The sequence below is a fragment of the Mustela erminea genome, chromosome 13 (genome assembly GCF_009829155.1).
Source record: "Mustela erminea isolate mMusErm1 chromosome 13, mMusErm1.Pri, whole genome shotgun sequence".
NCBI classification, from domain to species: Eukaryota; Metazoa; Chordata; class Mammalia; order Carnivora; family Mustelidae; genus Mustela; species Mustela erminea.
In genome coordinates this window covers 73,349,851-73,365,885 of record NC_045626.1, presented here as the reverse complement: position 1 = coordinate 73,365,885, position 16,035 = coordinate 73,349,851, and the positions used below count along the sequence as shown (strand labels likewise).

At 47.4% G+C, this 16,035-nt stretch overlaps 1 protein-coding gene across 1 annotated transcript in view; it reads left to right on the top strand.

Annotated features, from left to right (window-relative positions):
- Positions 1–16,035, top strand: part of MYO18B (myosin XVIIIB) — a 255,291-nt gene that overhangs the window by 199,344 nt on the left and 39,912 nt on the right. The gene's annotated exons all lie outside the window — the stretch shown is intronic.

The window sequence follows — 16,035 nt, the reverse complement described above, 5'->3', positions numbered from 1 at the left end:
CTCTCTCTCTGCCTGCCTCTCTGCCTACTTGTGATCTCTCTGTGTCAAATGAATAAATAAAATCTTTAAAAAAAAAAACAAAACAGTGGGCCAGATTTGGCCCACAGGCTGTGGTTTGCTGACTCCTGTTCTAAGCTCTATTGGAAGGAAAAGTAGAAGTGAAAACAGACGGCAGAGCTAGATTTAAATCCTGGCTCTAGCCTTTCCAGACTATGTCTGGGACAAGTCACCTATCTTCTCTGAGTCTTGGCTTCCTCATCTATAAAATGGGCTATAAGGAAGTCAGGAGAAAAAAGAGGGTCGTACACATTTTAAAGGGAACTAAATAATAAGTTTCCCTAGTACCCACTTCCTCACCCCTGGTAAAAATCAGGTGGGAGTAAAGAAGTCTGCCTGAGGGTTTTCCTTTGGCCCCCACCACGGTGATGGGTCATGTGACACACATCTTTCTTTAGCTCATTTGAAAGTGTATCTGCTCTCAGTTTCCCAAGGATGGTCCTGCTGTCCATTTCTACCAGAGCCCTCCCACCCCAAAATGCCTTCCCTGGCTCAGCCTACCCCATGTTTATCCTAAGACACCGCCTTGGCCAGAAACCCCCACGTATACAGTCTGTGTACACACTTCTGTTGTTAGAGGGAGCAGTCTATGTTGTGGCTTAATGTTGGGCCGCCATGAAAGACTGCAAGTCAAGGATACTACATTTCAAGTTTGATAATTATGTTCGCATTTTAACTGGCATGATTTTCAGATGGGGGCTTAGGGAGAATTCTGATGTTTGTGTGATGATGTTAATAGTTAAGATGTACTTAACCAGGGTGGGGGGGTTAGTGGGGAAGGATTCCTCTTCATAGAACAAGTATAAACAGAACCTTGTTTTGTGATCCCATGGTTTGTTGTTGTTTTTGTTGTTGTTTTATCGGTTGCAGATTTTAGCTGGAAGTTGATTTCTTTTTTTAAGATTTTATTTATTTATTTGAGAGAGCGAGCGAGCAAGTGTGAGCCGAGGGGAGAGGCAGAGGGAAAGGGAGAGGGAGAAGCAGACTCCCTGCTGAGCAGGGAGTCTAATGCAGGGCTCTGTCCCAGGACCCTGAGATCATGACCTGAGCCATAGGCAGACGCTTAACCAACTGAGCCACCCAGGCACCTTTGGAGGTTGATTTTAAGTTGGGTTGTATATAGTTCATATTTAGTTATTGTTTTCTTTTTATTCTTATTATTTGTGTAACAGCTTACCACGTATACCTGATGCTAGTTAATTCTCACAAATTCCCTGTGACCTACCACCTGCTTTTCACAGTGTGATTCATAGACAAGCAGCCATGGCTGCAGAAGTGCTGACTCCCAGGCCCCACTCTATATCTTTGAGTCGGGATATACATGTTAACAAGACTCTCAGGGAACGTGAGCCCCTCCACAAGACGCAGGAGTTCTGATGTAGACGCTGCTTCTTGGCTGTATTACAGATGGGGAGACAGAGCCCGGGAGAAGTGAGAGACAGTACTTCCTCCCAGCCACACTCTAACCACACAGTCGCCTACCCTGTTTAGCTTATGGTTCTTGCCCCTGTCCTAGGGATGTGGTTACTCTGCTTCTATACCCTTTTCCTCCAGCTACACCATGTGCTTCCTCCTCTTAGACATCGCTTTCTTCTTGACTCTGCCATTGTGGGGCCCAAACGTTAACCACACACCCAGTAGGTGCTCAAATATCTACTGAGCAGTGGGGTTGACTCTATGCGTCATTTCCATATGCAAAACAAAGAGCCTGCTATTTTAAAAACTGAGGGTAGGGACTACCAATACTAATCAGTAGGGTTTCCTGGGCCCATCTGCCCTTCACCACTTCGAGTCTTTAGAATATAGAATAATAATACCTCTTGGCATATTAGAATCAGAAACTTTGAACCCAAAGGCCCTTAGAAACTTCAGAGTATCTCTAGTTTTCTCTCCAGCAGTCAGGACAGGTGAAGCACAGGGGTTTCATAGATGTTCAGACTCTTTACTTTTATTTTTTTTTTTTAATTTTTGTAAAAGTAATCTCTATGCTCAGTGTGGGACTCGAACTCCTGACCCCGAGATCAAGAGTCATGTGTTCCACCGACTGAGCCAGCCAGACGCCCCTGGATTAATTGCTATCTCACTGCAACATATATGAAGCCCCTGGAGTGGCAATGTCCAGTGGGGTAGCCCCCGCCTCGTGGAGCTATATAAATTCAAGTTAATTAAAATTAAATGCAATTAGGAATTCAGCTGCTCACTTCTTCACTGGCCACATAGTGAACCAGTGGACCACCTGTGGACCCCAAGTGTAACTTCATGCCGACATTATCATTTGATGGGTAATCTGAATTCTCTCCCTTTGTTCCCATCTTACTCCCCAGCTCCTCCCAGTTTTCTTCCCCAGGGTGGATCCACCCAGGCCACACGCCACTTCCTTTCTGATTCCTTTTTTATGCACGTATAGCTCTTTTTGCTGCCATAAGGAAGGGGGAGTGTCGTACATGCTTCGTAGAGCCTCTGGGGGCTGTTGCTGACAGTTCCCCAGCATGGGGAGAGAGTCAAAGAGCCAGGTGCCTGCACTGACAAGGACCAGCGAGGCCTGTCTTCCAGTCCCGGCAGCCCCAATGAGCCAAGCCCCTCCACAAGAAGCTCGAGCTGACCCCAAGTGCTGGGGAGGGCGGGACGAATGGAGCTGGCAAGAGCCGGTGGGCCCCAGCTGCGAGGTGGATTTGATGAGACTGTTCATCCAAGAGGCACATGCCGCTGGGCCATAACCTTGAGATGTGGAGGGCACGGGAGAGAGTGCACACTGCCTAGTTGTTTTTCTTTCCCGCGGAGTCAATAAATGAATAAATGGACCATGAGTGGCCAAGTGGCTGATATAATTTTAGACTCCATCAAAAGGAAGATCACCAAAGTGTATGGAGGGACCTTCCCCGTCTCTATGTTCCCCCACTGGGAGCCCAGGCTTCCTAATGTTCTAGTCTGGGAGGCAGCTCAAAGGAGGAGGGGGCCGTCTGGAAACATTTACCACCTGTCTGCTACAGGGCTGACATGGGGCAAAGTGCTTTCCATGCTCTCCACAATTGGTCTAATTAAAGCTGCACTTTCGACCTTATGAGCGAGGTAGTATTTTTACCTCTACTTTACACAATTTTAAAAAAAAAAAAAAGCTTAGAGGGACGAAGTGACTTGCCCAAGGCTGAAGAAGTAGGAAAGATTAGCACTGGGGCATGTAATCCTTTTCCTGGATTCTGAAATGTAAGCTCCCAATCATGACGTGGGCTTTTCTCGAGTGAATGTCACATGCACACAGATCACCTGGGGATGAGGTTCAAAGGTAGATCCTGTGTCAGCAGATCTGGGACACGGCCCGAGCGTCTGCATTCCTAACCAGCAGCTAAGTGATGCTGCCAGCCCAGGTGCCTCCCTGGGGGTGGCTGGCACTTCGTTATACTCTCTTTATTCCAGATCCCCTGAACCCATGGAAGGGGGAGACTGATCTTTTAAGATGAGGTCTCACAGCAGGAAGTCGTTTGTTCAGGATTCAAATTCACATCTGTCTGATAGGGAGTCTGTGTCTTTTCTAAAATGAGGTCTCTTGCCTTTAGCTTGGCTTTCGGCTGCATTAGGTTTTGCCACTCAGGGAATATTTTGCAATATCTGGAGACATTTCTGATGGGCACAACTTGGGGACAGGGGTGCTGCTGGTATCTACTGGGTCATGGCCAAGGATGCTGCTGTTCATGCTGAAATGCAGAGAACAGCCACCTTCCCGGCACCCTGAGCAAGGAATGATCTCCCTCCCCACGTCCATGGCAACTGTCCATGGATGTCAATACATCAATATTGTCAGTAACGCTTCTTTCTAGCACAGTCTTCTTTGGTCCAGAAAATAATCCACCCAGAACCCCTGTCTGGAGACCACATCACATCATGCCCTTGACTTAAAGGAGTTAATGAACACTTGAAACTATCCCCACCCCCAGAAGTAGCACAAATAAATGAGAGTCATAAAAACAACAACAACAAAAAGCCGATTTCCCAATCAATAAGTGTAACTTTCCACTGCTTCGAGATGAGACCAGAGTGTTAGCGTCTCTGAACATTCTCTCGCCTCAGCAGATGGAAGCCAATCTAGTCCGGAAATCATTGTCTTAATCTCCGGTCATTACCACGCCTGGCCGCACGCTGTTTATCGGTGTCTTTAGCTGTTAATGTCGCATGCACTGTTTTCTCTGACAACAGCTCCCACCTCCACCCATTTCGCAGCCAGACGGCCTTGACTGGGGTCCAAGCATGGGGCGGCCCCTGGGATGGAGGAGGGAATCTGGCATTGATCGCCGGTCCCTGCAGCTCTGATCCATGTCCTGTCTGATCACGTCTCGGGCGGTGGGGGGTGCCTCTAGGAGCGCAAGACTGTATTAATGAAGGTTGATGTCCCTGGGAGGGTTTGTTTCTGCTTACTTGAGTTCACACGGGATGGTTCTCTGGCTCACTGGGGATGCCGGCTGGGGCTTCCATCATTATGAAGCAATTGGATGTGCCTGAAGAGAAGTGGATCTCTGGAGAGGGGAAGAGGCCATGTGATAAATAATGATCTCGTGTGCGTGGAGCTCTTCACAGTTTACAAAGCACGAAGACGTGATCAGGGCCTCACAGCGGTCTCAAGTGCAGATGGAGAGGGACCCGATGGCTGCTGTGGTGTCGAGGGGGACAGACGCTAGCACGGGTTCTTGACTGCTGGGGAGTCAGGACAGAGGGGGTGCCCGATGTCCAGCTCTCGTGTCTGGTGTCTTTCTCAATCTCACCACTGGGCTGCCTCTCCCTGACTGGGTGTAGCCGTTGGAATACAATCATTTCAGTCATTGCTGGCCCGGAGGACATTATTCAGGGGCCGGGAGTAGGGGCTGTGTTCCTGGACTCGTAGGCAGTGTTTGCAATCCTGAGCCAAGTCTCTCCTGGGATGCCCTGGACACGTAAAGATGCTAACATGGACAAGACGTAACCAGATAGGAGACAGGCTGGGAGTTAGCATGTTGGCAGTAATTATTTTATCTGATTTGGGGGCCCGTTTGCATGACTCACGAGTTGATGGTGAGGAAGTGGGACAAAGAAGAGCACGTTTTGGTGGAGAAGAGGACAGGGAGGATTTGGGGGACCAGGTCTGGGACTTTAAATTGGTATGGCTAATGGAGTGTAGGTTTGAGGGGCCTGGAGGACTAAATGAGGAGCATGAGAGAGCCAGGGGAGGTGGGGGGAATGTGGGAAAGCAGCACAATAGAGGAGCCCCTGTCAACCTGTCACACTTCACAGGCTGTCACCCGGTTGTTCTGGGAACGTGAGAGAGGGCTGATGTTTATGGAGTGCCTGCTACGTGGTATGCAGCGTGGCAAGCACCTTCCACCCGTGAGCCCCCAGCTAGTCTCACAGCACAGCCACGCCAAAGTCATTCCCACTTTATAGATGAGGGAACTGAGGGGAGAGTAGGTGGGGGACAAGACTGGCCTGGGGTCAGACTGTAGGTGATAGAGAAGGCATCACTTGTCAGCAGGGAAGAGCATTCCAGGTGGAGGAACAGTAGGTGCAAAGGCACGGAGGCAGGAAGGAACACAGGATGTTTGGGAGCTCTGAAGAACATGAGACTTCCCAAGATGTGGGGTGCAGAGTGTGGGCAGTAGAAAGAGAAGAATCCTAGAAGATGGGCTGGGGGACTATGTAGGACCCTCTAGATTTAACCACACAGTTTGGACTGTGAGAAATGAGGAGGAACAGGGGACTTTTGATCAGGAAAGACATCAGATGATAGATAGTCTCCCTTGAGTGGTTTCCAGGATACAGCACAGACAAGGGGCTGGGTGGAAGAGAGGGACAGCAGTTTAAGACAGCAGGAGAACGCTTAGGGGATGATGATGGACACTGTCTCTGTGATCATGAACAGAGAGCAGGGGAAAGATGCAAGAGATGAGCCCATTGTACTGATGAGCTACTTGAGGCCCAGAGTAGGGAGTGGAGTTGAGAGTATGGAATAAACTGTTCTCACACTACCCTCTTTGGGTGCAGAACAGTGGACACTTGAGAAATTTCAAAGTCCAGTTTCCCTATTTCTGCAATCACATGGACTAGTGGGCTGAGAAGACATACGAGCTTCATTTCCATTTAAATTGAAATAAGACATGTCAAAGGTGGCTTGGTAATTACTGGCTAGAACAATGGCCCTCTGATGCGGGAAGTATAGTGTCGATGTATGTAGTACAGATAATTTTTGCATTGGAGACTTAATTATGTTGATATAATTATTCCTCTGTCAGGAAAATTGGGTGGCACAGATATGTCATATTTGCATTTGAGCAGAAAAATGAAAGGCCTTCCTTTTATTTTCTTTTTTTTCAAGAAGCCATTGGGTGGGTGACTCTGGGGGAGTCAGGAGTGGGGTGTCTGGAAGTTCACTCCAGGTTGGGATGTTGGTCTGCGGCCGGTGGGGTTTTTGTGAAGGCCCTGCAGGTGTCAACCTTGAGGGGGTCAGTGGTCCTTCTTTGCCCCATTCTGAAGATGCTGCATCAGAAGTCTCAGGCTGGGGGAGGGGGGCACTTTTAGGGTTGGGAAAGCTATGGGCTCTGAATAGCTAGAGCTGTAAGGAAATTTAGAGAGTTGGGTTTATTTTATTTTACTTTATTCTCTTCTCTTTAAATGTGAATTTAATTTAATTTAACTTGCAAACTTTGTAATTCACAATAGCACGTTGCCCCCTCCTGCCTGATCACCTCCCTCTCCCCATCCTGTTGCTCAGAGAGAACCTCAACCACAGTCCTTGTATAAGGGTCTAGGGTCTGCCCCGGGAGTCTGTGCCCTCCGCCACTCCCCATCCATTATAGGAATCTCAGGACCCTGAGAGTCAAGTACAAAGCACCCCCCCATCATTGGAACCCAGGCCTTGGCACAATTATTGTCCAAGTGGAGGGGCTGGTGTTTAGGCAAAAATGGTTCATGATCCGCAGTGTGTGAAAGAGAAATCATAAAGAGAGGAGCTCACTTTCTAACAGAGAGAGGACCTAGCTTCTAGTTCTGCCTCCACCACCCAGGGAGTGGCCCAGCAAACAGCCAGGGGCCCTCCGGCTCTGACCTGATACCTGGTGTGTACATCGCTGATGTGAGCAAGCCCATGGCGAGTACACACAGCTGAGACCTCTGCGGGCCAGATCTTCATCAGCTCAATGTCGAACAGCCCAAGCTGCCTAAAATGTTCACTTTCCAGAATGCTACAAGAGCCTTCAGGTGATAGCTGGGGGCATTTTAAAACAATTAGTTAGGAAGCAAGCAGGGAGAAGGAGGCTGCAAGCAGGTGTCTGGAGTCCCAGCCTCTTCTGTCTCTAGATAATGGGCAATCCTGGGCAAGCGAGAGCGGTGTGGTGGGGGTCCTGGGGTTCCCTGCATGTCTGCATGGCTAACTGCATTCCTCCTTTAACATAAGACTGTTTTACCTGAGTGGGTGTTAAATAGATGTATCCAGACACACATACAGAAACAAACACAGGATGGCAATATGGCAACTTGATCATTAAGAGGGGTTGTCCCCAAGTAACAGACTTAAGGGAAATTTTTAATGCTTCTTTTTTTCCCCCTGCCACTTTATTTTCTAAATTCTCTATAGGCAACCCTGCTGGAACTTGAAAAGAATAGAAATGCTGTTTTTCAAAGAAAAAGTATAGATCGCATGATGCTCTATCTGTGCTAGGGCTTGCAGAGCAAAGGGCCTCCCCACTGAGTGGCTTAGAAAAATAGAAATGTCGCCCAGCTCTGGAGGCCAGAAGTCTGAAATCAGTGTGTTGGCAGGGCCGTGCTCCCCATAGGTGCTGGAGAAGGAAGGGCTCCATGCATCTCTCTTAGCTTCCGGTGGTTGGCTGCCCATCTGTGATATTCCGTGGCTTGGGGATGCATCATTGCAATCTCCTGTCTACACGTGGCACTCCTTCCTATGTGTCTTCATGGGGTTTTGGCTCTGTATCTCTGTGGCTTTCCAAGTTTCACTTCTTTTCCTAAGGATGCCGGTCATATTGGCTTAGGACACACTGATGAACTCATTTTGACTTGACTACCTCTGTAAAGACAGTGTCTCCAAATACAGTAACATTCTGGGATCCTGGGGATTAGGATTTCAACCTGTTTTGAGGGTTGAGGGGGGCACACAATTCAACCTATAAACAGGTGTATTTTTAGAAAGGGGAGGACGTTCAGGATGGCTACGGTGTTTTCCTGTGTGGGTGGTAGAGTCCACTGAGATGGGGCCTATAGGTGAAGAAGGTACACGTTACTATGTTCATCAGCTTCCAAGATGGTGCCTGATGACTTCCCACCTCTCACATTCACCTCCCTGCATGGCCTCCTCCCATGTTGTACCAGAGTTGATCTGCGTGACCAATAGATGGTCGGTCGTGATGATACATCACACCTGAGGCCAGGTTATCTAAGGTGTTTGGCATTTGCCCTACTCTGTCTTAGATCATGTGCTCTGGGAGAGCCAGCCACCATGTCATGAGGGCACTCCAGGAGCTCAGTGGAGTCCCTTATGGCAGAGAACTGAAGCCTCTGGCCGATAGCCATGTCAGTGAGCCTTCTTGGAAGGGACCCTCCAGCTTCCATCAAGCCTTCAGACAGCCCACGCACTGGCTGCCGTCACCACTGTACCATCAGGACAGACCCTGCATGAGTTGTCCTTTGCTGCTGCAATAAGTTTCCACAAACTGGGTAGCTTACAATGACACAATTTAACCTCCCATTGGTTTGGGAGTCAGCACTTCTTGGCTCCTGGCTGCCTCCCTCCAGGGTGATGTCAGCACGCCATTACTACTGCCTTCTTCCCTGCTGAACCTGTCCCCTCCACCACCCCCGCTTGCAAGGACCCTTCTGATTACATTTAGGGGCCACCAGATAATCTAGGATAATCTCTCCATCTCAAAATCCTTAATTTAATCACACCTGCAAAATCCCTCTTGTCATGTGAGTTAACATATTCCCATATGGTGGGAATTTGGATGTGGACATGTGTGGGGGCTGTTAAGCTGTTTTACCCCAGACTCTGAGGCAGAGGCACCCAGATACGCCATTCCTGAACTCCTGACCCCTAGAAAGCCATGAGATAATGAGTGATATTGGATATTTCAAAACACTGCGTGTTGAGGTAGTATGTTATAGGGTAATAATTAATATAGACTAGGGGTTTGTAGTCCAGCATTGGATGCTATAACACCTGAAAATTGTAATTCTGGATTTCTTATAGCTTTTTCCTTGAAGTATATGCACACACACACACACACACACACACACACACACAAAGAGACATCTCTGTACATACAGCTATATAAAATATAAATGCTTATAAGTATATATAGATAGAGATAGACAGGAAAATAGGCAGACCTTGTAAGCATACAGTTCGACACATAAAGCCTGGGTTGAACCTGGATGTGGTCTGTGCTCTATGCCAGTGATTCTCCTGGTTCCTCTTGGGTGCATTTCTGCCCCTTCTCTGCTCTACTCTAAATTGTTAGAAACTAGGCTTTCTAGTTTTTTTGCCTTCTGGTAGGGTCAGCCAGTAATATGCAGTGATGGCCGATTGAAACACAGGGGAAAGAGAGAAGCCAGGGTATTGATCTGTCTTTATCACTGCCTTGGGGACCATCCCCAGCAGAAGCTGAGACTCTAATTCCAGATCCCATTAGGAACGCCCCTCTTCCATGAAGCTGCCTTCCACCAGCAGCCTTCCATTGGACGACCCAATGCCCTAATTTTTCCTTCTGGCCCTAGGTTGGCAGTGGCTTCCTGCCATTGCTAATCTATCCTGGTGTCTCACCTTTCCATCATCTGAATAACCAATTCCCTGTATTAAATCCCTTTATTTAAATGATCTAGAGCAATTTCCATTTTCCTGACTGATACGGGCTCCTCCAAGATACTATATTAAATCCTTCCAGCTTCAACAACAACAAAAAAAATCAGGTTTACAAATTTCATTTTCTGAAAAAATGAGGCTGTTCTTGCTACACGGTACCTGCAGGCTTCATACTTTCTGAGTCTTTACTTAGAAAAAAGGACATAAGTTAGGTATCAAGTGAGTGCCCACATATTAGGTATACCAGATATACACAGTTAGACATTATTTTGTTTGCCAGGAAATAATGCTGCCCTGTTATGGGATGAAGAACTGAAAGTGAGGAAGGATTAAGAACTCTGCAAAATTCACATAGGTGTTTCACTTTCGTGTTCCTCCCATGTTGTTGGTAGCATTCCATCTCCCCCGTCCCTGACCATCAGGATCTCTCCTGAAGTGTGGTGGGCTTCCACTATCCTCAGTTCCACACAGTGCTTACCAGTTTTCAAGGAGAAATAGCCCTCTCCCCTGCCAATCAACCAACTATTGTGTCCTTTTTTTAGGTGTTTCCAGGAGGGGTGAGTAAATTGTGGCAGTGTTGGGAGTTCTGTTGATGCTGGTAGGTGGACCATTGGAGAAAATGCTTAGCTTGGTAGCTCACAGAGCAGACTGTGGCCCTAGAGTGCCTGGGTCTATGCAGTGATTGATTGGGCATGCCTGCCTCAGGTGTAGAAATGGGAGGAGTTGTCAGATATTGGCTGACCCTCTTGAAATAGTCAGGCCTGAGCTTGCATCTGTATTCCTTTTCTAGCTGTGTGACTTTGAGGTCTTTGATGAGTCTCTCTGTGTCCCTTACAGCATGATAAACCTAGAATCAAACAATTAATTTGCAGGAGAATTATGAAGAAAAGGACCTTGGATAGTGATAACTACCTTCTCCCTAGTCCCTCTTTTTGCTAAAGGTTGGGCTCTTTTGCAATCTTAAGTAAGAGCATCTCATGCATAGTCTTGGGTTTTCTACTGGGTACCCCAAGTCCTTCCTTTCCCAGATTGAGACTGAACACTCGTGTTACTGTTCACTCCATTGCCAAAACAGCCTTGAACTCTGGCCAGGATGTTCATAGGGCTTTTTATTCCCCCACTGCCTCATTTTTCCCAGGCAAATAACCCTGGGACAATTTGAATGAAACAGTGGCAGTTCCTTGTCACCTCCTCATTTCTTTCTGGGAAGACTGCCCACACCTCTGGAGGCACGAGCAGCCCTGGATAAAGCAGTAGAGATTAGAGGCAAAGTAGAAAAGAGCTGTGCGCTAGGGTCAGGACACCGGAATCCTGCTGCAGATCACTGCGTCTTGACTGTACGACCCTGGGCAAGTGATTTAACCTTTCTGAGGCTCAGCCTGTTCATCTGTAAAATAAGGATAATGAGGCTGCCGTGGGAGACACTGAACAGGCGGTCCAGGGGATTGTTCCTCACAGCATAGACAGAAAAAAATCCTATATTTCTTAACTTTCTGATCAGAAAAGTCATTCATATCCTTTGCAGAAGGTCTGGAGAAGTATAAAAAGGGAAACAAAAATCACCTGATATTTCACCACTCAGAGAGAATAACACTGCTATTACTTTGTTGTAATGTTCTCATGTTACTTTTTATGTTTTTGTATTGCACTTGACTCTGAGGGTTTATAAAGATCATGTGAGACGACACATCTCATACATTTAGCAGAGGACCTGCCCATGTGAGAAAATAAAAATAAATACATTCATGTGATAATTTAATGAATATTAATTAAGCATATGTATGTGTCAGACTAGAAATGTTCATGCATCTGTATCTGAATAGACACATTTGCACATATGTTCATGTGTATTTATATGTATTTATAATAGCATATGTGTTTGTGTGTAAGGTTTCTTTAGGGCTGCACTCTGTAACATGAAGTTTCTGTTTGTTTTTAGTGAATCAGAAGAAGATGACAAAGTGAGTTTTCATCATGTTTCAAGAGTGTTTCTGATCTATATCTGATCTGATAATATAAACTGAATATAAAAATATAGTCTGATCTATAATATAAACTACATGAAATTAATTTCCTTGGGGTACACTTTGAAAGGACAGAGAGCCAACATCTAGGGCTCAGAAACTGACCTGAGAGTCCTGTGCATTTGCATCCCAGAAAGATGCCCTAGGCAAAGAAAATGAGGAGCAGTTCTAAATATTAGCCTCTAATTGAACATCACAAAAGGAGATGATTTTAATTGCAGCCAAATTATCATATGAAGGACCTCCCACACGGGCAGCTTTCAGTGGCATGCTCTAGGGGGAGTAGCTTGGGAGTTTAACAAGGGTTAACGATTCTCTTAAGCGATGCTGGGGAGGTCAGAAGTACACACACTACTTCCACTGCATTTATCTCTGTATGCATGGTGTGTATCATGTATGCATTCATGAGTATAATACCCAGGCCCCTCCTTCATTCACCGTTTATACTCATGCAGTGACACCATTCATTCAATCCCCACATCCAGATTGAGTGCCCGCTCAACCCCAGCAATACAGAGAGATTAGGTCCCTGCAAGAATGTAAGCTCCAGGGAAGTTAGGACTGTATCTGCATCACCTGTGCATTGGTCAGTACCAGCGCACAGTAGGTGCTCAGTAGATGTTTACTGAGTGAGTGAAGGACATGAATATTTGTCTACATGTAATGAATATATAATATATATGGTAAGACGTTGTGTGTCGTTACAATGTGTATATCACTACTGTTGTAGTTATAGAGTAACTGGGCATATGATATATTTATTAGTGTGTTTCTGCTGTATACATCTTACTATCTGAATATTTTCATATCCTAATTTCTCCCCCAACTGCTTCATGCTTCAGGTCTCTAAAGAGAGAGAATAACAGAGGGGACCAGCTTCACATGTGTCCTCAAAATACAACCCTGTTTGCCTATGGCAGTCTCAATTCAAACCCGAGCATTGTTAGCCACATGTCTCGAGGGAGGAAGGTGGCCCCGGAATCCCAGACCAGAGAGTGGCAGGTGCCTCCCTTTTGCCCCCTTCTCCTTGTGGACCTCCTCTGTGTCTCCTGAGTGGTCTCTGGCCAGGGCCTTATTTGGTCTTCCCCAGGGACAGTCTGGGGTACTGCATTCCTTTAATGACTTGGTCTCTGCAATCAGCAGACTCTGTTTGCTTTTCAAGTTGAAGCAGAAAAGGTTAGCTGATTGCTGATTGCACAGACTCCAGATTTCCCCAATCCATCTCCTTGGGGTGTTCCCCCCAGACCTGATCTGAGTCCTCTGGATCCCATCCTTGGTCCATATACCCTCATCTATGGATGGTTTTCTTGTCACTGCTCTCCTTGCTCTAATTAACTCATCCCCTACACTGCCCTTGGTTGAATCCACGTCTTTCCTCTGCGGGGCACTGAAATACCTTCAGAGCCAGAGTCCTTTTCCACCTGTGACCTTGGCAAAAACCTCAGTGATGCACTGTTCCTCACCCTAGTTGTTCCTCGTTCTCCTCTGAAAAAAATTATATGGTAACAATGTTGGCTGAAGCCTTTCCTCTCTGGAGGTCAAAGAGGTTGAGTAACTTGCTATAGGTCACACAGCCAGTAAGGGGCAGAGCCGGGATTCGAACCCAGGCACCCTGGCTCTAGAGGCTCCTTTGTCTTTCAAGGTATTATGGATTTGACTCATCTCAGCTCCCCCTTTCCTCTGCTCGTTCCAGCCCAGAGCCATCCATCCCTGAGACACAATGCCTGTCCCTGGTGGTCCTCTCCTCTGCCCACCAGGAGGCTCCACAAGAGTTAAGACTTCAGGCACTTGTTGCTGCCCCTACATGACACTGCATGGGCAAAGCTCCTGCAGGCACAACTGGGAGGGGACACCAGTGCTCTTTTCTCATCCCTGGGCTCAGGAGGCATAAAGAGCAGTCACTCGAGAACCCAAGACCAGGTTGTGCATCCAAGCTCTCTGCTCTTCCTGCCACGTGACCTCACCTGGGCCATTCTGCTGCTCTGCTCTCGCTTTCCTTAGCTCCAAAATAAACATTCACCCCATGCCTAAAACGGTCCGGACATGGACTTCGGCTAGCATCTCCGCGTCTTACAAAGACACAGGTGTCCTGTCTCCTGGGAGACCATGGTCGATTCTGTTGCCCTAGGTGGGAGCTGAGCTCAACAAGTGCTTCTCTAAGCGGCTGAGGACTTTGTGCCTGGTCATTTTTCTAGGTGTCTTTAGGAGCTGACACGCCAGCGTCCAGAGGCAAACGCCTCCCCAGCCATTCCCCCAACGTGTGTTATTTCCTGTGACAGTCCACTGGCCTCCTGCCTGGGGGCCCCTGCCTTGGACTGGCTCTCACCTTGTCAGCACCAAGATGGGGATTTTACAGCTGGCAACTTCAATCAGCTATAGCGCACTGCCAGCCCCTTGTCACCAACCCCCCACCTCTCTCCACGCTGCTGCTTCTCAGCTCCAGTCAGCCCTGAGCCATCTCAGGCTTTGCTCTCGCTTTCTCTCTCTGTCTCATTAAAATTGGAAAACCTCAAAATCATATGAAAGGCACAGGCCCACCATACCATGAATAGACCAGCCACTCTGCAAAGGGGAGCTGTGGGTGTCCCCTTAATGGGGGAGCAGCCCTGGTCCTCCCAGAATTTCACTGGGGGGTGTGCACATGTAACCCCAGAAAGATCACCTGCAAGACTGGTCTTCAAATTCGGGCTCTGCACGTTACTGCCCGGAATGACTTCTGACTCTGCGGGCCTCCATTTCTTCAACTGCAACAGAAAGAAAACAATCATGGGCTCACAGAGGCACTGTAAACTGTTCCAGGTTGCACAACTAGTGAGTTAAATGGGCAGCTGGGAACAACACTTAGATCTGACCCTAAATCTTTCTATTTTCACCCTTTCACGTTCTCAGCAGTTGGTATATGTTCCTTAAAGCAACAATCAACAGGGGTGCCTGGGTGGCTCAGTCAGTTCGGAGTCCAACTTTCAATCTTAGCCCAGGTCTTAATCTCAGGGTCCTGAATTCAAGCCCCATGCTGTTTCCATGCTGAGCCTGGAGACCACTTTAAAAAAAATAACAAAAATAAAACAAGAGTCAACAAGTAATCCTTACATAATTAGAATGGCTTAAAAGAAAAATTTTGACTATAATCCCCCTCTTCTTCCTCATCTTTAAGTATCACCAGCTTCCAAAGTGTTTTTCCGATTGTATGTGTGTTATTTGCAGATAGATGGGGGTATGATATTCCCTGTGCTATTCCGTTTGCTTAACATTATTCCGCAGAAGCATTCTACGCTGCCACAATCCTTATTTCAAATGTTAATGTGTGCCTAATGGCATCAAAGAGACATGCTGTGATCCCCCATTCCCCGTTGTTAGATGATGAGGCTGCTTTCAGCTTCTCCCTGCATCCTCTGGGAGAGATCTTACTCTGCCTTTTGAGTGATCCCCTGTAGGTTTAAGCCAAGGTTTCTCAGACTGGGCACGATGGACATTTGGATGAGGCCATTCCTGGTGGAGGGGGTTGTCTCGTGCCTTGTCAGGTGTCAGACAGGGTCCCTGTTTCTACCTGCTCATGCCAGTAGCACACTGCCCCCCAACCCCCGACAAACTGTGACAACAAAAATGTCTCTAGGCATTGCTCAGGGTCTCCTGGGCTAGGGAGTGAGGGGGCTAGCAGAATCATCCTTAGTTGATGATCATTGTGATAAATGGTAGTGGTGGATGACATAGGCTGCAAATGGAAATCAGAGGTTTTCCAGAGTCTGCACAGAATCCAATTAAGGCAGGATCAGAGAGGAGAAGGATGAACCCTCAGAGGCACCAGTCAGGGGCACCAAGCTGGAGTGCCATGCTTCCCTGGGCCTCAGTTTCCCATCTGCAAAATGGGAACAAGACTAGTAACCCATCTGCCAGACTTTTGAACGGTGAGGGAGGTAATCAGGGTAAGATGCTTGACACAGTGCCAGGCACAAAAAGTATTTTGTAAATGCCAGTGGTGTCTGCTTGCTCTGGGAGGAGCCCCTCTGGCTTGCCCATTGTTGCCCTTGCTGCCTCTGTCTGTGGGTCATGCCACCATGGCCTCCCAAAACATCCATGTCCTCTATAAAATTAAAAGCATCTGTCTGAGGGTCCATAAGCCCA